Source organism: Anolis sagrei, chromosome 5 (genome assembly GCF_037176765.1).
Source record: "Anolis sagrei isolate rAnoSag1 chromosome 5, rAnoSag1.mat, whole genome shotgun sequence".
Classification (NCBI taxonomy): Eukaryota; Metazoa; Chordata; class Lepidosauria; order Squamata; family Dactyloidae; genus Anolis; species Anolis sagrei.
This window is the reverse complement of record NC_090025.1, coordinates 78,633,734-78,658,748: the sequence shown is the minus strand read 5'-3', so window position 1 is coordinate 78,658,748 and position 25,015 is coordinate 78,633,734.

Sequence of the window (25,015 nt, the reverse complement as noted above, 5' to 3'; positions counted from 1 at the left end):
ATATTCCAGTTCAGAACAGATAATGTGGGATTTTATTCAGCTGTGTGGAAGGGGCCTAAGTCCAAAGAAAGGATTTGGAATGGGTATGGGAAAGAACGGAAAAACAATAGAGAATGAAGCATGAACAGAGAAAGAACAAAGGAAACAGGAACCAAAGTAAGAAAGAATTCCTAAGAAATATCTTTCAACCTTACCACATTTAAGAGTAAGGGGAAGTTATGTTTTGGGGAGAGGAAATGGGTAAATAGTATGGTTGGGGAAGGTCTAGTCAAGATACTGGGGAAGTAAAAGAAGGAGAATAACATTTGCAGTGACCCAAAGACCAGAAAAATGGGGGGAAAAATGGGGATAAGAGAACTAGAAAGGTTTTTCCCTCTCTTTAAGCCAGTACCATGCTGTTTGTCACTTGTCCAGTCTATATTTTTTTTCAAACTAGGGAACTGCTTGGAGAAGAGTGTTCTTTACTGTCAAATCGGTTTTGACCCATGACAACCCTATTAAAGAGAAAGCTCCATGACATCTGCCATCAACATCCTTGCGCAGATCTTGCAGGCTTACGGCTGTGGTTTGAGTCACCTGTGTTGTGGTCTTCCGCTTTTCCTACTGCCTTCAGCTATATTGAGAATTATCGTCTTTCACAGTGAGTCATCTTGTATCATGTTATATGCAAAGCATGCTCGCCTTAGTTTAGTCATTTTGTCTTCTGGTGAAGTTGAGGCTTGATTTGTTCTCAGGCTATTTATAGATATTACTAAGTGTTGTTTATCCTGGTGTAGACTTTCCAGGCAATCTACCTAGTTCAATCCTCCTCTCTCAAACACTATGAACAGTATATTTGAGTTTCAGGAATTGGGTTCAAAATCGCAGGGATTGGGATGTTTATGACCTGGCAACTGCATATAAATCAAAGTTTTCTGTCACTCAATATTCTGTAAAATATGTGTAGATCATAATAAATTGTGGCAAGTTCTTGTGGGTATGAGGATACCAAATCACCTTGTTTCTCTCCTTTCTCTCTCTGTATAAGGACCAAGTAGCAACAGTAAGAACAGACCATGGAACAACAGACTGGTTCAAGATTGGGAAAGGCGTACGGCAGGGTTGTATACTCTCACCCAACATATTCAACTTGTATGCAGAACACTTCATGCGATGTGCGGGGCTTGATGAATGCAAGGCTGGGGTGAAAAATGCTGAAAGAAACATTAACGATCTTAGATATGCAGATGATATCACTTTGATGACTAAAAATGAGGTGCTCAGGAGCCTTCTCATCAAGGTAAAAAAAAAGAAAGTGCAAAAGCTGGGTTGCAGTTAAGCATAAAAAAAAACACCAAGATTCTGGCAACCGGACTGATTAACAACTGGGAAATAGAGGGAGAAAACATGGAGGCTGTGACAGACTTTGTATTTCTAGGTGCAAAGATGACTGCAGACACAGACTGCAGCCAGGAAATCAGAAGATGTTTACCAATCTCGATAAAATAGTGAAGAGTAGAGACATAACACTGGCAACGAAAATCCGCATAGTTAAAGCAATGGTGTTCCCCATAGTAACCTACGGATGTGAGAGCTGGACCATAAGGAAGGCTGAGTGAAGGATGATAATTGTTTTTAAAGTGTGGTGTTGGAGGAAAGTTCTGAGAGTGCCTTGGACTGCGAGAAGATCCAACCAGTCCATACTTCAGGAAATAAAGCCCGACTGCTCATTGGAGGGAAGGATAGTGGAGGCCAAGATGAAGTACTTTGGCTACATAATGAGGAGTCAGGAAAGCTTAGAGAAGACAATGATGCTGGGGGAAATGGAAGGAAAAAGGAAGAGGGGCTGACCAAGGGCAAGATGGATGGATGGTATCCTTGAAGTGACTGGCTTGACACTGAAGGAGATGGAGGTGGCCACATCTGGCAGGTTGCTCTGGTGTGGGCTGGTCCATGAGGTCACGAAGAGTAGGAAGTGACTGAATAAATAAACAACAACAATTCTGTAAAATATTATTTCACATTTAATATGTCAAATACTGTATATACTCAAGTATAAGCCTAGTTTTTCAACCTTTGTTTTATGCTGAAAAAGTCCCCCTTGACTTATACTCGAGTCTAGGTTATTTATTATTTTACTCTATCATTATTATTATTATTATTATTATTGCATTTATTATTTTACTCTATTATTATTATAATTATCATTTTACATTATTATTACATTTATTGTATTGTCGAAGGCTTTCATGGCTGGAATCACTAGGTTCTTGTGGGTTTTTTCAGGCTATAGAGCCATGTTCTAGAGGCATTTCTCCTGACGTTTCGCCTGCATCTATGGCAAGCATCCTCAGAGGTAGTGAGGTAGACCTCACATCAGCCATGTTCTAGAAGCATTTCTCCTGACGTTTCGCCTGCATCTATGGCAAGCATCCTCAGAGGTAGTGATGTAGACCTCACATCAGCCATGTTCTAGAAGCATTTCTCCTGACGTTTCGCCTGCATCTATGGCAAGCATCCTCAGAGGTAGTGAGGTAGACCTCACTACCTCTGAGGATGCTTGCCATAGATGCAGGCGAAACGTCAGGAGAAATGCCTCTAGAACATGGCTCTATAGCCCGAAAAAACCCACAAGAACCTATTACATTTATTATTTTATGTTATCAGTGTTTTCATTAAATTTATTATTTTACTCTATGATTATTATTCCATTTATTATTTCACTCTATTATTATTCCATTCATTAGTTTACTGTCTTTATTATTATTGGAAGGATACGTAAGCACATTTACATTGAAGAAGGTTAGGGCAGTCTTATCTTAAATTACAATTGTATATAAATATTCAAAAACCTACTGATGTCTCAATATAATTTTATTGGTATCTATTTTCATTTTGAAATCTACCAGTGGCTTCTGAATTTCTCACCCTCGGCTTATACTTTAGTCAATCCGTTTTCCCAGTTTTTGTGGTAAAATTAAGTGACTCTGCTTATATTCAGGTCGGCTTATACTCGAGTATATATGGTACAATAATTTGACCCTTTCCTTGGAGTAATGAGGTCTAAAACGTAACAAAAGTGGCCTGGTTCTTAACATTTTCCTAATGTTTATTTTCCTAATGTTTATTAGGACATTCTTCAAATGTGCTTTTACATTTTAGGCTTTGCTTGCTGATATCCTCTTGTGTCTTTTCATTATAGATAATTTATTTTCCACAGCAGCAAAATTCCACACTTCTGTTGAGCATTCAAAGCTGCAAAGTGGGAAGAAAAACGGATTGTCTCTGAGGGCACACATTTTCGTCTATTGCCGAATGGATGTTTCTAGCCTCCTCCTAGTCTGATTTAAAATTAATGCAGCTCTGTGCTGGTGCAGGAGGGAACCCAACCGTCTGCAGCTCACTGCAGGATGAAAAAATATTTCAGCCCATTAACTTTGGATGATGTTTCTGTTGAAAAAGATATTGGTGCTGTGTTATTGCCTGGGCTCAGGGAGAGAGGCTCTGAAAGTGTTGATATCATGCACTGAAAAAAGAATTATGCTCTTGGTTTTTAAAAGACGAATGCCATTCTTTTGGGCGCCATCTGACAACTGGCACTATCCTAGATCCCACGAGCAGATGTTCTTTTAATTCTTTTTTGCTATCTGTCTTTGAAAGCTTTATAGAACCTCATCAAAAGATCCACAGGGAGGCAAGGAAGGAGAGCAAACAACAATAGGCATGTTTTTCAGGTTTAGAAGAGAAACCCTTTCATACAAACACATCAGGTAAGTTGTAGTTGTTTGTAGAGGTGCAGGGTTCATTATTTATATTGTTTTAGAGGAATTTATTGATTTGAAATAGATTAGACCTTAAATACTACTGCAGTAAATGTTCCACATTGTCCAAAAAGATAAACACTGAGGATGCAGAATGACTCCTGATTACTTGGATTTCATGGTGAGAAGAACGGAAGAGATCATTTGAAGGGTGCAGTCACTTTATGGCAGGAAGGAAAAACCAACACCAAGTGGTAAATTCTCCTTATTGTTCTTGCACAGTGGGATTTTCTTGCATATGAACCCTCACAATTTTGACTAAGAATAACACTGATTTTCAGGTGATGAATAAATTTAAATTTCCCTGTGGGAGGGAGGCAATTTATAAGAAAACTTAACAATGGAAGATAACTCTTTATTTATTAGAGTTGTGGGCAGAATTCGTTTTTCCCATTTCTTTCGTTTCCATCGGTTCTTTGGGAGCACAAGACAGGTACGAAAATCAGCTCAAAAGGAAGCAGGAGTGGATCCTGGCTCCTGGCCTGTTTTTTAGCATCACAGAGTAAGAGGCGTTCAGTTGTAGTCACTGGCAGGTGTGGGTGCTCCTGCACGCCACACACACACTCTCTCCTTGGAAAGAGAGTGCATGTATGGCATGAAGGCCCAGAGCACCCGCGCCTGCCAGTGCCTGCAGTCAAGCACCTCTTACTTTAGAAGAAATGTTCTTCACCCAACTGAACTGCATCTTTTGATTTTCACGAGAAACGCATATAGTTGTTGCACTCCAGGATAGGAAAAGCCCTCTGACTTTAAACACCACACATTGAATAAAAAGACAATCCTTTTATTGGAAATAATTAAAAAACAGCAAAGTAAAAAGTGCTTTAAAGAAATAGGTAAATCCAATTAGGTAAGAAGATAAGCAGAAACAAAATAGTCCAGGGTAAAGCTCAGCAAAGTCCATGAAAACAAAGTCCACACTTCTCTAATATAATCCAGAAAACCAGGAAACATTAATCCAAGGCAAGAGTATGCAGTCATAAAATCCAAGAATCAAAACCATGAATCAAGAAATACTTAAGCATGAACCTTCCAAGCTAGGCTTCCATGAAACAACGATAGTATGATTCCGAATGATGCTTCATCTAGCTACATTTGCCGTACTTGAGACTTTTATCCCCTCATTAAACTATCCCAAGCACTCAGAAATTGGTTTCACTTTAGTTGAGATTCCCTTATCTTTTTTCTCTTGGAGCCTGGAAGAATGCCGAAGCCACTGTTCAGCTTGTCTGTTTTGACTAATCTATCTATTTGCTCATTAACCTTTTTCCAGCTGGCCCAGGTGCCGAGTTGTTTTCAAGCCCCAAATCCTGGGAACTCTCTGGTAGCAATTCAGGGAGTACACCATCATCCCCACACCCTCAGGGACATTTTCATGGGAAACTACACTTTGAACCGGGATCTCCTGGTCATTCTCTGCATCAATATCATTGACCAAACCATTGCCATCTTGAAACTCATTGACATCACTCCCCACATCCAAAGCACCCTGATCCTGAAACACAATCACAGGCTGAGCTCCAATACTAGTATTATGAAGAACCATTGTTATTTAAACTGAAAAAGTGATGGTGATGTGGCTTGTCAGAGCAAGAGAAAGAAGTATCCAGCCTACATTTTATTATGTTGTGCATTTATTGACTTCCTCTGTGCTAGTCTATCACAGACAGCAGTAAAATTAGAAAACCTTGTTTTCAGCTCATTTACATCAACGAATGTACTTCTATATATGATGTCCGCTTCCCTTCTTTGAAAAACATTCTAATGCTGTACTCCCTAGTGTCCCTCCCATATATTACAGTATATGATAAATGAAAGAAAAAAACCAAAAGTCATTATCCTTAACAGGGATGCAGGATAATATATGAATGCAGTATGTGTTTCCTTCCTTAGTCTTAAGAGTCTATCACACAGAGCAAGCAAATCACAATTACTGCAGGACAATTGTGTCTTTGGCTGGGACCTGTCACTGCTTTCTTTCCATTCTCTCGGTGACAGACAGCTGGAAAAGTGTTTTTTTCATTAATAAAATGATTTGTTTAATTGCTATCTTTTCCAAAAGAAATGCCTTCCAACAGCCTTTCTTACCTCTAGAATTACAAGATGATGGCATGTGATGTCTCACTGTTGTCCTGCTGCAATTGCAATTTGCTTTCTTCATGTGATAAACTCCTTACAGATGTTTTATTTTACTCCATAATTAATACTGAGTGTATTTCTGAGTAGATTAACTATTGTCTATTATTGCTAAGACAAATATAAAAAGAACATACTGTTATGTCCTCCCTCTAACGTGGTTTTTAGCAGAGAAACAAAACTTAAAGTAATTTTACTGATTATGATGATCTATTCATACTTTATTTTCTTTATGGAGGACATATTGGAACTCATACTTTATTAGGCAGTAACACCAGTGATGAATTTACCATTCCAGTCTCCTTATTAATTGGGATGAATTATTTATAGACTTTCTGAAGAAAGTCTTTTTGTTACTAAAATCACAACAACAAAAGTCTCATGTGCTTTGTGAAAAGAGATTGCCTAATCAGGCATGTTCAAAAGGTATGTAATTTGGCCATAGGAAAAGGCGGAAAAAAAGAAGATAAGAAACAGAAGGAGTGGGTGGAAGAGATGTTGAAAACAAAGCACCTGCAGAAGAGAAAATGTGGCCCTCCAGGTACTGCTGAATAACCAAGTTTCATCACCCTTTAACCCTAGCTATGTTGTCTAGTGACTAATAGCTGTTTCAGTCCAACTTAAGAACAGACAAGCATCCCGAGCTCTGAGGATTACCTGGGAAGGAATCCCACTGGAGCATTGCAAAACACCCAAATACCTGGGAGTCACTTTGGACCGTGCTCTGACCTACAAGAAGCACTGCCTGAACATCAAGCAAAAAGTAGGCGCTAGAAACAATATCATATGAAAGCTGACTGGCACAACCTGGGGATCACAACCAGACACAGTGAAGACATCTGCCCTTGCGCTATGCTACTCTGCTGCTGAGTATGCATGCCCAGTGTGGAACACATCTCACCACACTAAAACAGTAGATGTGGCTCTTAATGAGACATGCCACATTATCACAGGGTGTCTGCGTCCTACACCACTGGAGAAATTACACTGTTTAGCCGGTATTGCACCACCTGACATCCGCCGGGAAGTAGCAGCCAATAGTGAAAAGAGCAAGGCAGAGACATCTCCAGCTCATCCCCTGTTTGGGTATCAACCAGCACGTCAACGACTTAAATCAAGACATAGTTTTCTTAGATCTACAGAGACACTCGCTGGAACACCCCAGCAAGTGAGAGTCCAAAAGTGGCAGGCCCAAACCCAGCACCTCAATCCATGGGTGATACCAAATGAGAGACTCCCCCCTGGGCACACAGAAGACTGGGCGACTTGGAAGGCGCTGAACAGACTGCGCTCTGGCACCACGAGATGCAGAGCCAATCTTAAGAAATGGGGCTACAGGGTGGAATCCACGACATGCGAGTGTGGAGAAGAACAAACCACTGACCACCTGCTGCACATGCACCATGGAGGACCTTCTTGCGGCAACACCAGAGGCATTCCAAGTGGCCAGATACTGGTCAAAGGACATTTAACCAACTACCAAATTTGCAAAATCTGTGTTTTTTTCTTTTTCTTTTTAAACTATGTTTTTGCTTTGCTCTGTTAGAATTGTAATATAATGGTATGGTTGCTGATGACATGATAAATAAATAGTCCAACTTCATGTTGTGGTAGCAAATGTTTGCCTATCTTATATCATGCAATATAAAGTAAAGCAAAAATAATTATTCATAAATACTCATTTGAAATCCAGACTATCCTTGGGCATAATCAAATCATCATCAACAACAAAACTTTATTTATATACCGCTCCACCTCCCCAATTTCCAAGTAACATCATCAATATATACTCCTATGAAGCAGCTAGGACATTAAGACCATCTGGGGAGACCCTGCTCTCGGTTCCAGCGGCATCACAAGCACGCCTGGCGGGGACGAGAGACAGGGCCTTCTCAGTAGTGGCCCCTCGGCTGTGGAACGCCCTTCCTACAGATATCAGATCGGCCCCCTCCTTATTGGCATTTCAGAGGAAAGTGAAGACCTGGCTGTTCGAACAGGCATTCGATTAGGCAGTGTAACTGATTATAGGAACACGGAATAACGGATGATGAGACTGGATTCTGATTCTATGGATGAGACGTGAAGGATTTGTCATATTGATGTTTAATTGTTGTTATGCTATTGATTTTAAATGTTCTAATGATTTTGTAATGTGTGTATTGTAACTGTTGTTAACTGCTTTGAGTCGCCTAAGGGCTGAGAAAAGCGGTATATAAATGAAGTAAATAAATAAATAATAAATAAATACTAAGTAAACAATATAAAATAAAAGTAACAAGACAATATAAGCATAAAAAATCTCAATAGCACATATATATTTACAATAATCCTGCCTGTCCAAGGCAATTTAAAAGGCTGGGCCAAGGCTAGTGCAATTTGTAGAAGGTCCGGGAAATTAGGTGCAATGCTATAACAGGAAACAACAATAATAGGTAACGTCTATGGCTGTTCATTTCCGGGACCTAATAGGAGCAAGTAGCCTGGGTAATTGGTAGAAAAAGATATGGCCATATTCAACAGTATCGGGCTGAGCTAGAACTAGTCGTTCTCAAAGGCTTGTTTAATAGACTGAAACAAGTGACTGTTTCGGTCCATGGCAGTCAGTCTACACAGCTCTCCAGCCACATCAGCTGGTGGTAGAAAACCTGAGACTCCCCTTAGACATTGTGTTGAGGGGAAAACATTTTAAGAGTCACGTTTATCTCGTGCACCACAAAGGTGCATCTTCCTATTTCCCTGATCAGCTGTAATATATGTTCCCAGTTAGTAATATATTTTAATGAATGTTTACTCACTGTCCTATTAAAATATATGAAGGATATGATGCCAAGCTGTCAGACTGTTTCCATTAAACTTATTGGAAATGGTGGGACACAATAGCATTGGATAAAATTTTCATTCTTAGTACATGGCCAGACATCAAATAACATTTTGGCTTGTTATTCTCAGTGTTGATATAGGCTGAGTGAGTAAACTTTGCTCCTGATGAAGAACCAAATTACACTCATATTGCAGGGAAAATCTTCCATTAAATCATATTCTTAAAAACTAGATATTCCTCTCTCAGACCTCAGTTCATTTGATATTACAAAGAATGTTTGTTTCCTTTTTAAAAAATCTGCTGCCTTTCAATTATATCTGCTAGTATGGAAATGGTGATAATTTGGTTTGGTTTTCTTAGAACTTTCTCACAGTTTGCAAATTTCTAAGTGTATAGATACAAAAGGTCTCAGAAATCTTTCATCTTTTGTTATATAGTTTGAATAAAATGTATATATTATTTATTATTGGAAAAGAACATATTCTACACAGTTTACAATTTTTCTGGAAAGAAAATGGCTCCCCCCCCCCCCCCCCAGCAAACTGTGGTGCAACTGGCTGGGAGTCAGCTGCATTAAGATCACTACTGACCGAAAGATCATGAGTTCGAAGCCAGCCCAAATCAGAGTGAGCTTCCAACCAATTTGTGAGGCTTTTTGTTGACCTTGGCAACCTGAAAAACAGTTGCATCTGTCAAGTAGGAAATTTAGGTACCGCTTACGTGGGAAGGCTAATTTAACTAAATTTGCAACGCCATAAAAATCTCCAGAAAGCATGTAAAGAATGAGGAAGTACTCCATCAGTGTCTCAAATGGACGGTGAAGCGACAGCTCCCCTGGTGGCCAGAATGTCCTCATGAAAAGCTGGAATGTTAAATAGCCTCTGCGTGTTTGTCTATATATGTTGCGTGTCTATGGCATTGAATGTTTGCCATGTATATGTAGATTGTAATCTGCCCTGAGTCCCCTACGGGGTGAGAAGGGCGGAATATAAATATTGTAAATAAGTAAATAAATAAATAGCCGCTCCGAGTCCCCATCGGGGAGATGGAAGCGGGGTATAAATAAAGCTTATTATTATACCTGAACTAGAGTCTCGAGCAAATTCACCACCAGCCCTGGCATGGAAGTCACAAACCACTACCATTCAAATCAGATGTTATCTTGATATGTAGCCTAAAATGACATGGTTTGCAAGTAAAATGCTTAGAAGTTCACTTTCAAGTCAAAAGTTCACATTACGTGGAGCACATGTGTTTCTCAACCTCATATTAACCCGTGCCCTTAAGGTAGTGGTGGAAGATGTTCTTAGGGAGTCAAAGGCTTCCTGTTCCTACAACATGTTCCCTCCGAATGCTTTCTGTGGCATCAATATACATACTGTATATTCTGGGGTACAAAACGACTGGGGCTATAAGACGACCCCCCAATTTTAGCCACCAAAATAGAGAGTTGTGGATATACTCTCCGTTTAAGATGATGCCCCAAACCAGGCACTTCTCAGGCCACTCTCCTTCCTGCCCAGGCCTCGCGCTAAGTGCCTCTTCTCCTGTGAGACAACATTGTCTCGCAGGAGAAGAGGCACTTCTCACGCGGCCTGGACAGGAAGAAGGAGAGCGTTCTGATCAGAAGGGTCTCTGGCGCTGCTCAGGCTGCTCTCCTTTTTCCTGTCCAGGCCTCGCAAGAAGTGCCTCTTCTCCCGAGAGACAACATTGTTTCACAAGAGAAGAGGTACTTCTCGCGAGGCATGCACAGGAAGAAGGAGAGCGGCCTGAGCAGTGCGGGAGGCAACCCAGGGGCCCGGCCGCCAACAAAGAAGAGGTCTAGGCCTGTGCAAGGAAGGCAGCCAGGAAGGGAGGAAGAATGGGGAACCTGCCCGGGAGGCTGCCATGAGCCAAGGCGGCGGAGGAGGAGGAGAGGAGTCCGAGGCCAAGGCAGCCATATTAAGTAATTTTATTATTATTTTAATTTTATACCCGGCATACTAGACGACCCCCAAAATTTTATAAGGTTTTACATTCCTTAAAAGTCGTCTAGTACCCCGGAATATACGGTATTTATTCCTGGACTGCAAGCACTTTGTTTCAGGAAAAAATTATTCATGGGGAGCATTGCTGAAAAGTATTAACAGGTGCAGGAAGAGTGGTGGAATTTATTTATTTGTCTACCTAGTAAATTATAGCAACAAGATACGCATTTGCAATGCAGTTTACTGTTAGAATGTGTTGTTGTCAGAATATATCTACAGTCAGCCTTGTAGATGGTAGGCTCCGACTGCCAGAACCCACACAGCGGTCTTTACAATGTGTTTATTAATATCCCAGCGTGCATACCCTCATGTGGCAGCATGAAAGTACTACATCTATAACAAAAGTTGGTTGTTTTAAAGTGTGCACTATTTTGGAGAAGTTTTGGAGAAGTGAGGAGCCTCAACACTTATCTGGATTTGCAATTTGTGCTGATTTATACCAGATCATTTCACCCATCTTCTTGTCCCTTCGTCCTGCTTTGTACTTCTGCATCCAAAACCTCCTTTGGAGCAGTGGTGGCAGGACAGACTTTGGAATAGGAAGGAAATAAAAATTTGATGGCAGCAATGAATTCTTTCTTATACCATTCTATTCCAACATCACCACTCCTCTCAAATTCAATTTTAATTAATATACTCTCTCTAACCTTACCGCTAACCTGGTGGACTCTAATAAAGCTATTGCTGTGATTGGAAAGATCAAAGCTTTCTCCTCCACTGCTTGGTTTCCATATGTGATTATGACATCTTCCTCTCTGTAATATCATCAAGCCCAAGTCCATGAAGAGATCAAAACCACCTTCACCGCTAAATTCTCTATCTGAGTAGTTCTTAAAAATTCATTGTAGCTTGCACTCTTATAGAAGTGCAAACAGATAGAGCTGGAAATACACAGTGCATAAAACCTGAAATATAAATAAACAATTAAAGGTATTAAAAGCATGCTCTTTAAAAAGACAAAAGAACATATATACACTTATTATTAGAAGTCCTTTCCCCTTAGTAATCAGACCTGAAAGGCTCAATGAAGTTAAAAAAAAAGCCTATGGGGACATTTATATTGTAGACTAGCCATCCCCTGCCATGCGTTGTTGTGGCCCAGTCTGGTGATCGGAAAATAAAGTAATGAGAAAGTTGGTTTCTAATATATGTAATTTCTTTATGCTTGTGGTTAAACAGTATTTCTTGCTGTTTCTTTGTCAGTGTTGATGTGGAGATTGTCTGGTTTGCTTACTCTGGAACATGCAACATAGAATTGTCCTTCTTTAGGGGTCCCTTTCAAATCTATGGCACTATCTCTCTCTGTGTGTGAATCATATATATCTAATCTATATCTGTGACTGGATGGCTCTTTGTCAGGAGGGCTTGGATTACATTTTCTTGCCCTGGTGAAGGGAGTTGGACTGGATGGCCTTAAATATTTTCTGTTGGTCATGGGGGTTCTGTGTGGGAAGTTTGCCCCAATTCTGTCATTGGTGGGGTTCAGAATGCTCTTTGATTGTAGGTGAACTATAAATCCCAGTAACCACAACTCCTAAATATCAAGGTCTATTTCCCCCAAATTCCATCTGTGTTCATATTTGGGCATATGGAATTTTTGTGCCAAGTTTGGTCATTGTTTGAATCCACAGTGCTCTCTGGTTATAGGTGAACTACAACTCCCAAACTCAAGGTCAATGCCCACTAAACCCTTCTAGTGTTTTCTGTTGGTCATGGGAGTCCTGTGTGCTGTGTTTGGTTGATTCCATCATTGGTGGAGTTCAGAATGCTCTTTGATTGTAGGTGAACTATTAATCTCAGCAACTACAACTCCCAAATGACAAAATCAATTTTTTGAGTGATGGTCACTCCTTGGGTTAGTAGGTGTCTTGTGCCCAATTTGGCGGCAATTCGTCCAGTGGTTTTTCAGTTATGTTAATCCCACAAACCAACATTACATTTTTAGGTTGTTGTAGGTTTTTTCGGACTATATGACCATGTTCTAGAGGCATTCTCTCCTGAAAAAACCTACAACAACCCAGTGCTTCCGGCCATGAAAGCCTTCGACAATACATTACATTTTTATTTATATAGATTTAATGGAGCGACATACAGCTCCATGCTATGCAATCATAGGAGTTGTAGTTTTACAAAGTCTGCAGCTTTCTCTGCTCATCTTGCACCAAATTATAGCTCCCACTACTACACAGCACTGAGTCAAGTCAGTTAAAGTTGTGTCAAACTGCATTAATTCTACAGTGTGGACTGACCCTTTACTTGCCTATAGAAGGATAATAAGGCGAACACCCAGTCTATCTTCTCTGTGAGAGGAACTGCACCATCTGGGAGTGGCCACAGAGAAGGCCCTTTCATGTGTAGATAATGGACAACGGGGAAGGCTCTCCAGAAAATCTCAAAGCACAGACAAACTAATATGTGAAATACAGTGAGTCAGATAGCCTGGATCAAAGTCACACAGGCTTTGATCCAGGCCATAACAAGAACTTTGAATTATACCAGCAGCCATTCTGTATTCCTCTTTCATCTGAGGTTAAGTGCCTTCCACCTCATCAAACATTTGTGTCTTTTCCTATGAATCATGTCATATCATGTCCAAAATGCAATAACCTTAGTTTAGCCATGTTGGCTTTCAGGGAGACTTGCTCTTAGGCCCCTTCTACACAGCTTTGATGTCCACTGAAGCATCTTCCAGCACCACATTTCACCTAGTAGTAAAACTAATTGCAGTCAGTAGGGCTTCTTTTTGAGTAGGAATATACAGGATTGTGCAAGAAGAATAAGTTTTGCCTGTTCAACTCACACCTCCATGCATGTCTTGAAGAGGAAGGAGCCAAGTTCAGGGCAGAGGCCAGTCATAATATATTTGCATACATGCAAAAGGTAACTTCCTTTAGGAGCTAGTCATTTTGCTATGATTCTATTTTGGGAGAAGTTGAGTATGTCCCCAAACCTGATTTCAGAAAAAGAACATAAGAGTTGGATTGTGTAATTTGTCCACACAAAAGTTTGATGTCTGCCAGTTTATGTTACATATTATAAAATTTCCAAGCAAATATTTGCATGGCTTTCTGTGCCAGACGCATCTCAGTTTTCATCTGAGGCTTGCAAAGCAGCTGATGATTTAATAATTGTCTCGTGCATGCAATTTCAAAAGCACAAAAGTTTATTTCTCATTCTATTACTATGTGGAGCACTTGGATTGTTGATGATGAGGTTCATAGGGATACCACAATAGGTAATAGACAGGTTAGTCAATACCTCAAAGAATCACACAGGCTGTTTAATCTCTGAGTAAACATCATGAATTGCCCTTGCCACACCTGTGTTTACATAGCACAGCAAACAAAGATAACATTGTGCATAGGCAAATACTTTTTGGGCTGCTATCAGTTTGCCTTTTTTTCAGATATATTTATGTTTTGGACTATGCACTGACAAGTCTTCAGAGTGTGCTCCATCCACCAGAGATTTTTTTTTGTCGTGTCAGGAGTGACTTGAGAAACTGCAAGTCGCTTCTGGTGTGAGAGAATTGGTCGTCTGCAAGGACGTTCCCCAGGGATGCCCGGATGTTTTGATGTTTTATCACCCTTGTAGAAGGCTTCTCTCATGTCTCCCCATGAGGAGCTGGAGCTGATAGAGGGAGCTCATCCGCGCTCTCCCCAGAGATGTGGAGAGTAGTTGTACTCAGCAGCAGCTATACAAAGATATTGCTGGAATGCAAAGGAACATTTCACCCATCTCTGTAGCCATTTGCACTGCAGAGCTGACCAATGACATCTGTGTGCACTGTGGATGTACAAAGGAACCATGGCCATTGTGCTGGTACGACTGTACCAGGAGCTCCAACTTCCTTTTCTTTCTTTGAGTGTTTGCATGTATTCCAAAGTTCTATGCATTTTGCAATTATATGGCCAATGACCCATCAATCATTGTTAAGTTTTTGGTTCCGCCCCATTCCCCAGGGCTCTGGGAGGGAAAAGAAAGACTTCAGGCAGTCTTACAGTTTTGGAAGCCCAATTGGAATCTCCTTTTCTGTATTTTGAACCCACTAGAAACTAACCCCCTTATTACACTAGGACTTAAACGCGGGCAGCCCCGTTTTTCTGGTATATGCAAAATTCTGGAAAATGTAGTTTGGGAAGGCGAGGACTTCTGTAGCAAAGTATTCAAAAGGCCCTGCCCTAAACTACATTTCCCAGAATTCTGCACATGCCAGAAGAACGAGGCAGCCCGCATTAAAGCCCCAGTGTGATGATGATGATGATGATGATGATGATGATGATAATAATAATAATAATAATAACTTTATTTATATTCCATTCTATCTTCTCAAAGGGACTCAGGGCAGATTCCAAACATAAAAGGCAAACATCCAATGCCTGAATAGAACAACAATACATCCATACTAACAAAATTTATACAACCCAACATATAAATACGAATTATAATATATACTTAGTATACTTTGTAATTGCATATATGCTGTAAACCGATCTGAGTCCCTCGGTTGAGGTGAGAAGGCCGGTATAGAAATCTTCCAAATAAATAAATAAATAAAATATAACTTAACAAACTAAAATTAAATACACAGCCTGTTATAACAGACATAAGACAAAACATCTAACATCAAATGGAAATGATAATTTACCATTTCTTTGGAGCAAATCGATTAATCATTGCTCAAGATATCTATTGAGCTAGTGGGGTGAGCAGGACATGGATACGGATGGTAACTATTAATCAAAAGTATAATGGTAGTATTACCAAATACTATTCCTCCTCCTCATAAGCCAGTGAGTAAAGGTATGTTTTCAGTTATTTTTGAAAGCGGGGAGGGAGGGGGTCATCTTTAACTCCTTAGGAAGGGAGTTCCAGAGGTGGAGGTAGCCACGGAGAAGGCCATTTCTCTCGTTCCCACCAGCCGTGCTTGGGATGGGGGTGGAACTGAGAGGGGGACCTCCTCTGATGACCGCAGTGTCCGTGTTGGTCTGTAGAGGAGGATGCGATTTGTCAAATAGTCTGGACCTAAGGTCCTACTTTCTGAATCCAGATTATCTGCTTTAAATTGGATTATATAGCAGTGTTGACTCAGACCCAATTTGGGGTGTGTGTGTGTGTGTGTTCCAGATTGGAACCTTGGGATGTGGGTGACCATAGCCATGCCCACCTATCATTCCAAACCATAGAAGGCAAGCAGGCTGGACGAGTTGGTTTCCATACCCAGCAGGTGGGCTGAAGGATGCTTAGATCTGGATGCATGCGGGACCCTGGCCTCCACAGCCACAACCAATACAAATACGATTAGTGTCATTATTGTTAAGCAAAGCTTCTTCTACCACACAACTTACAATAGGGATTGTGCTCTTAACAGATTGCAAGAGCTATGAAAATTACTCTAGGCTGCAGAGTGTATACCTCCACCCCATTATTGACTAGAGTCAGCATCTATAATATCAGGCCTTCCTATTGTCTGTATTTTGGAGTGTGTATTATTGCTTGGAATCAGCCTATTAAGGAGCCCCCGGTGGCACAGTGGGTTAAAGCACTGTGCCAGCAGGACAGGTCGCAGGTTCGAATCCGGGGAGAGGCGGATGAGTTCCCTCTATTAGCTCCAGCTCCTCATGCGGGGAAATGAGAGAAGCCTCCCACAAGGATGATAAAACATCAAAAATCATCCAGGCGTCCCCTGGGCAATGTCCTTGCAGACGGACAGTTCTCTCACAACAGGAGCGGTTGCTCATGACACGACCAAAAATCAGCCTATTTCGAGCCATCTTATTAACATAACAAATAATTCTTTGGTGGCATGGAAAGGGGTATCTGGGCTAGTTTAAAATATTTTTCTTTGTTGTACCAATCAGAAAAACTGAGAAGCCAGCTAAAATTGTAGCTCGTAGTAACTCTCACAAAGTTTGCTCACATAAAAGGAGCACAGATGATTGAGAATTATGTAACCTGAAGTCCCTCGGCAAGACATTAAAATGCAGATTGGATGGCAACCTCTGTCCACAGCAATTCATTACCTGGTCAGGATTTCAGATCCCTGTGGTGAGAGCAGTTATCCTGCTACTAAATGTGCTCATTAGATTCCTGGCCCTCATATATCTTTTCCTTTGGAAATGTTGCACTGCCAGCTATCAAATAGTTCAGTTCTCAGCCTGGATGAAACTGTCCGCAGGGACTGGTGAAAGACACAGAGTTTGCCGCTTCAAAGAACAGGAAAGCTAAAAAAAGGACACCATTATGGAAGAATTATAAAGCCTGAGTCAGAAATCTAATTTGAATATGCATTTGCATAGGAATAAACTTAACATTGATAGTGACAGGTTGATGCCTGTCAAAATTTGGCAGGCATATTTCCAGTTCCACACTCAGCTCATGTTGGAAGTGGGTTGACAGATGGTCCCACTGCTAAAAGACATGGCAAAATCCTACCTCAAATTCCCACAGAGTATTTTGTTAGAGCTGCTAACAAGATCACTACTGGATTCACTGTCACTAGGAACTTTATTGCTTGAACCTGCTATTCCACTACAGTTATGCACATTCAGTTATATCACACCTATCTTCATTTGTGCAATTGTGGTGATTCAGAAATTTGTGGTTCTATGACCATTCTTCTGCATACTCTTGTAATTCCCACCTGTCCATACTACTATGGTTCCATAATTATTTAATTTTAATTTCAGAATAATTTTGAAGTTCCAATTTTGAAAAATGAAAAAATGCAAATATAACTACAAAATCTATACACATAATAAAAGTGAAAAATGTGTATGTGGCGGAGGTGGCCACTTACACAGACACCCTCCGACTTCTACAAACAGACTATAGTTCCAAGTGCTAAGAAGCCTCCAAAGGCACTCCCTCCACTGACATTGCAGGTTAGAGTGAGCACCATGAACATGTAGCCCAAACGCTGCCAGTGTCCTCCCCAAACACAAACCACCCAAGGCAGGCCCGTAGCCAGGATTTCGTTTCAGGGGTGGGGGCTGAATTTTTTTCAGGGGGACTTTCGGGGGGGGGGCTGAGTTTGGTTCGGGGGGGCTGAGTCTGAGTGAAAGAGGGTCTAGCCTAGCAAACCTTTTGTATTATTACCCCAATACCCCCATGCATATGGGATATATTGAGTATGGTGATCAGATCATGATATGAATAAACATGACAGTTTAAATAATGCACCAGTAAGGCCTTTTTGTGAACCACCATGAGAATTTGGGGGGGGGGGGGTGAAGCCCCTCAAGCCCCCCCCCCCCGGCTACATGCCTGACCCAAGGAATGCTTTCATTCGGGGAGAATTTCATCCTAGATTTGACATATTTTCTCCATCACAGGCAGGCATCCCAGGGTTCCTTGTGTGGAATTTGCATGATCCCACCCACTGCCTTTCCCTTAAACCTTTCCTACCCTTTCCTATGGCACACAGAAAACACTGAGAAATTAATCAGCAACTAAACAGACAGGAGAGTTTTGGGGGACTGACTTAACAGGATGGAAATTGAAGTTCACCCTGCATCAAGACAGAGCACTGTGACCTGGACCACATTTGGCACGCAGAACCCCCATAACCAAGCCAACAACGTATCTGGACCAAACTTGGCACACAAACCCAACATGGACAGCTGTGCATACTGTCAGGGTTTGTGGGTGATTGCCTTGGGAATCTGTGAGTTGTAATTCACTCTTAAGATGTACATCTGCCTTTTCATTCCTTCCTCTCCAGCAAAGACCTTTCCATTTTTCTTTTAATAAACAATGCTCTGAAAATATAACACAGTTTTATCTCCTCAAGGAATTCAGCTCCCCTGTCCTCTTCAGAATCATAATTCTATGTTGTTCACATGTTTTGTTCAAGAAAGATGTAACCTGTATATAGCAGGTTCTTCATCCTGGATGCAGTTATTCATTCATAATGGAGCACACATGCTTATGCAAAAGCTTTTAGGTTTATGTCAATGTGTTTAAAAAAAATATTTTTATTCAATTTTTTAGGGGGGAAAGAAAAAAGTGTGGGAAGGCTTGGGTTGCGGGAAGAATAAAGGGATTTGGGGGTGAGAAAGATAAATCACTAGTGGGGAGGGGTAAAGAGGTTTCCCTACGGGTAGAATGGTATAGGGATGGGAGGGAAGGGGGGGGGGGAAGGAGGGAGGAGAAATAAAAATATTTTTTAAAAAAATTGGGTGTAAAAATGGAAACTGGAAAAAAATGTAGAGTAAGAAATAAAAATAAAAATAAAATTTTGTTGTGGATTGACGTCCGAATCTTTTCCTGTCCAGGGTATTAGTTTCTTAGATATTAATTATAGTTAATCTCTCCGTCATCTCGTACTTGCATCATTTCCTTCTGTTTTCAAAAAAGCATTTAATAAAGTCCAATCTGTTAGGCATTTGGGTTTGCCTTGATGTCCTTTCAAAAAGTAAGTTAATCCATCCATGTTCCTTATATCCATTATTTTTAATTTCCACTCTTCTTTGGATGGATATACATCAAGTCCCACGAATATATTTGTATTCATGTTACCCGGTTTAGACGTGTATTCATGGATTCTGTTTCCATAGATTACACCATTTAAAATCCAACCCCCTCCACCCAGAAACAAAAAAACCCCTTGACTTTGCAATTTTATATAAGAGACACCATTTTACTATGCCATGCCTTATAATTGGACTTGAGAATTTCATGGAAGGTCCTGGAAGCAAACCCCAGCAGATTTCTTCTCTGGCTGCCTGGTAGTGGAAAGGTCAGCCAAGTGAACCATTCGAAGGACCATGGTGGCTACTCTCTAACCTGGAATATTTTGGTATACACATGTTCAGAGGGAGAACATTCACTGGCAGGAGAGAGAAAGTTTCTCAATACTTTTATGCACATGATTAACAAAAAAAGAAACAAAATATTATAGCAAAATTTTCTGGCTTCCACCTTTTTCAGCTGCTTCAGTACGTTGTAACCAAGATCTCATTTTTAGACACTCACATTATCCATCTTACTCAATTTATGATTCAATAAGCCAAACTCAGTGTCAGTTTTGATGCAAAAAGGACAGTGCTGACTTTATAATTAAAGCAGCAGCAACAACAGAATTCCTAATCTGGACCTACTTTTTTTAGCAAGATATCCTATTCTTTGAGTTCTTATTCAGATCATTTCCTTCTCTGCAGCCATCTGCACCTAGCAGATCTAACTGAGTGAATACAGAACATTCATATTGTTAGACCTTTTTGGTTGTTATTTGGGGCGTGGAACTCTTCCAGGCTCATGAATCTTTATCTGCATATCTCTTAAGAAGGAAAGAAATATTTTCCCTTTATTATAAATTAATCATTAAGCAGGTATCCTACAAAAATGTTTTACAAGTTTCAACAAAATACAAAACCAGGCAAATCAGTGCAAAAGGTATTGGTTCTCAAAACCGAGGTTTCATTTAGAAATGCTGTCAGCTTTGTGAGACCATCAGAAAAAGTGGTTTTATAGTAGGATAGGCAAGTAGAAAAGATGTCTCCAGCTTTGGGTTCCAAACTCTCTCTCTCTCTCTCCCTCTCCCCAATTCTTTTTAAAGGAATGGCACAATGACCTTAAATTGACTTAGCAGTAAAGGTAGAAAGAAGACTTGCCATTATTCATTTATTGACAGAAAATTGTTTTTCCCAACAAACCTAGTACCCAGTTAGGAAGAATAATACATTGGCAAAATGTTTGTGAGGTTTTCACCCAATCTTTCAAGATCCCCAAATATGCAAACTTCCCCCAGCAATTTTTCACAAACAAACTATATATTTAGAAATAATATTTTTGTTTTCTAACATATGTCTCTTACACAAACTGCATGATTTTAATGCAAAACCTATTTCTGCACAGAATAATTTCACTATATATGAATTTCACAGAAGACCGGCAGAGAAATATTCGTTTTTCAGAGTGGAAGGAAAATTACGGAAATTACTTACTTTCACTTGTGAAACAGTTGAATATTTACATTTGTACTTACCAGTGATGCAGTGTCAGTTCCAGCTGCCATTTTGATTCCTTTTCAGCCATTCTTTCTGTGCCGTCACACTCAGACGCCTTAAAAATAAGACTGCGATGTGCTACTCTCTTTGTCTGGGTGGACCGCTGGGATCTTTCTTTAAAAGCTCAAACTTTCTGAGTAACTGAGTCCACTTCAAGTATGGAACAACAAATGGAACATTTATTTCCAAAGTCTTTGTAGACTTGGCACAGCTTATCAAAGTTACAAACAGTCAGTTGGTAAAGCATAGAGATGAGCTTTCTTTCATTCAGTTATTGAGGTACCCTTTTCCAAAAGGTAGAAGGAATTCTGGAATCCCTTTACCCTAACCTTGAGCTCCTATGGTCAGAAAAAAAGCAGGTTTTTCCCCTATCTATTGCTCAAAGTTAGCTTTGGAGGCAAATGCTCAATACTATCTATATTAACTCAATAGCTCAATAGTTCTTTCTATATCTCAATAACTATCTTTATCTTTCTATCTATTTCTCAATATCTCAATAGTACTTGCAATGGTTTCTCATAGCTATCCTGATCTGGCCACCAGCACATCTGAATTCTTCCTTTAGACTGAAAAGGCAGGGGAGATTCTAAAATGGAGATCCCTTCCCTGGGAGAAAGGGCAGGCTCTAAACCCAAAGAGCTGCTCACTAGGCCAATAGTTGCAAAGAGGCGTGCAGGCTGGCTTTGCAGACTCTGATACTGCTAACCTTTTAGGGCTTTGCAAAGCTGCAGCAGCCTTGAGAGAAATGCAAGGGGAAGACACTTTAAGCAACTAAAAAGGTGATGTAAAACAGACTCCTGGGAGACGGAACACTTTCTTTTTTTTGTTTGGGGAGGTTGGTGAAGCTTGGTGGAGAATTAGAAAAGCAAACTACTGCGTCTTCAAATGGTTTTGGCAGATTTGAAGCAAGAAAATTACCTCCAAATCACCCAAATAATATTTTGTGGACTCTGTGGGATTTGCGAGTTTCTTTGGGGATTCGAAAGCTGTACTTATGGAATCTCAAGGGCTGCACATGTCTTATAGCACATGCTTTACAACATTGGGATTAGGTCTGGCAAATGTCCAGTAGGGAATCAGCCAAGATTGTGGGGCTGCACACAAAGTACCCATTTCAGAGCAACAACAACAACAACAACAACAACAACAACAAAACAATACACTTCAGTATTGTGAGACTTTTTGATCACCCCCAATGTGACCTCTAACCAATGTGACCTCTAACCACATGTCAAAAAAAAAACTCATCAGAAATTTTGGATCATGCCAAAAATGTGCTGAAATCTATTGCTGTATAAAAAGTGCAGTGTGCTGCAAAGTGGAAGATATATTTAGAGAGCTTGTTAGGACAGGATTAAAGCTGCAGGAGTCACAGACGGAAACCAGATAAGCAACAGAGAAAAGGTAAACCAAGATTTTTTATGGAAAAACTAAATTGCCCTTTATTATCTGGCTCTCTTGCACACAAACGCTATTGTTGAACAACACTTTTGTCCGAGGAGTTAAAAAATACTCCTGGGTTTGGATAGATTCAGATCATTGGAGGTTTTCAGACTTGCCGCTAGTTCATATGGTGTCTGTGTAAGCACTCTGGAGTAAACCGGCCCTTTTTGAGGTACATTCTGAATTGGTGTAAGTGCCTGTGTGAAAGGGCCCTCAGTGATATTGGCTGAGTCAAGCTTCCTTTTTGTAAGAAGGGGCTCTACATGTGTACATCAGTGTTTATGGAGACTGCTTTCCAAACATACAAATGTCAAAGAGGATTTTCACTTTGGCTGTTGTCAGCAGATCTCATAGTCATGGCACATGACGGGTGCAGAGACATAGTTAGCTCTTGCGGCCTTACAACACCTCCCCTCCTTTTTGTGTGGATTACACTTTCATATTTCATCCTGTCTTTTTCAATTGCAGGTGCAGTTATGATGCGGCAGTGACAGCATTAGATTATAAGGCAGGGATTGCAGAGCTGACACTGATGATTTCTGTGAAGACACATAGATTTATTGAGCTCAGTGATCTGTTTAATGGCCCTCTAAATTGAATTAGCTGGACCTGAATGTTCACAATCCAAGGTAGATGTGAGGGGGGAAATAATCAGAAAATACACCAGGGGAACAAAATAAAAAGACAGAGGTAATGACTGAACTGTGGCTTATGCTTTGTTCTATTTGTTTATTATATTTGTGTACCATCTTTCTTCCAAGGAGTCAATATGTACATTTAATTTTCATAACAACCATATGAGTCAGGATAGAATGAGAGAGTAGCCCACTGTTTCATAGCCAAGTGGGAATTTAAATTGGGCTCAATTGGACACCATGTCCATTATGATACACAGATTCCTCATTTAATACTGAAGCAAAAATATAAAAGAAAAGAAAAATGCTACATTGTAAACCTTGTAGAAACTGATTTGGTTCTCTTGATTGTGAATGCTCCCTTTTTAGTATCGATAATGTGCCATTTTACTTGTAATTAATGAAGCCATTCATATTTTTACTTGAAAAAAATTCCTAATTCCTACAAGTATTTTGATTATTTTGCTTCACTCAAAGTGGGAGTTGTTAGTGGTAAGAATTATCTTGTGTACTGATTTTGAGGGTGTGACATTGCCAGGTCCGTAGCCAGGATTTTGTTTCGGGGGCACTGAGTTTGGTTCGGGGGGGGGGCTGAGTCTGAGTGAAAGAGGGTCTACCCTAGCAAACCTTTTGTATCATTACCTCAATACACCCATGCACATGGGATATATTGAGTATAGTGATCAGATCATGATATGAATAAACATAGCAGTTTAAATAATGCACCAGTAAGGCCTTCTCGCGGACCACCATCAGATTTTTTTTGGGGGGGGGGCTGAAGCCCCCCAAGCCCCCCCTGGCTACATGCCTGGACATTGCTAATGCTGCCCACCCTTCCTCCTAAATCATCACAATGTCTGATTTGTATGATGGCCTACTAGCATGATGGAACTTTGCTCTGTTTCACTTTTAAGTGCATTTTCCTCAATAACTCCATCAATTTGTCTAAACAGGGCTTCTTAAATATTTCCCCCTCATGACCCTTTTTGTCTGAAGAATTTTTATTTGACCCTGGATATATAGGCGGTATAACACAGGTATAAAAACCAAACATTTACTGATAATAAATCAGCATTTGCAGTGCTTGCTAAACAGGCTGGTTTTCTCTTTTGTGGAGTACAGCTGAAGCATTTTCTGCAGAGTCCACTGTAAGCACTGCACATTGTTGCTAACAGATTTTTGGAAATGGGTGGCATTAAGTAACCTTTTACTGTTGCTAATTTTTCCAGGACTCTAACATTGAGCTAAGAAGACCTAATTTGGGGTTGGGACCCACAGTTTAAGAAGTAGTGGCCTACACCAGCTGAACTCCGCCCCTCAAATGGACCAGAAGTTGCTCCTGGAAGGACACATTTGACCTCAACAGATGAGGGCGAAATTGGCATCCCGTGTTGCCTTAGATTAATAGGAAGAAGCCAGGCAGCGGAAACTTCCCCCTGTGGGATGGGGACCCGGGTGAGCCGGGCGATGTGGGGTGTTGGGTGACAGGTTCCCCACACCCCTAAATGGGCAGGAGAGTGGAAGGCAGGAAAAAGAAATTCTGTTGTCCTGAACCACCAAAAGAATTCTTGCTTTGGGACAGAAAATAAAGTTTTTTCTTTCCACCATTTCATTTCTGAATGTTTCTAGAGACATAATCTAATACATGCTTACTCAGAAGTTAATCCCATTGCCTACAAAAGAACTTACTCCTTATTTTACTTCAACAGTATCCCTTATGTCTTTCTCCTGGTTGGACAGTAAGAGAAAAACTGAGAAGGAACTTGTGCATATACACACTGATTTCAACACCAAACTTATATGTGGGATCATGGGCATACTATGAGACATAGTTACTTTATTTATTTATTTATTTATTTGACTTGTATACCACTACTCCCAATTTGGCTTGGAGCGGTTTACAGCAGTAGATTTAAACAATACAATTAACTTTAAAATATAGTAAAACAAGAACAGACATAGTCTCGAGTTATTCACCCATCGAAAGCTTGTCGGAAGAGAAAGGTTTTACAGGCTTTCCGAAAAGCAAGTAGGTCTCGGATAGTTCGGGTTTCAACTGGCAAGGCATTCCATAAATAAGGGGCTACAATTGAGAAGGCCCTCTGCCTAGTAGAGATGATAAGTCCGGATGGGGTTGGTAGGG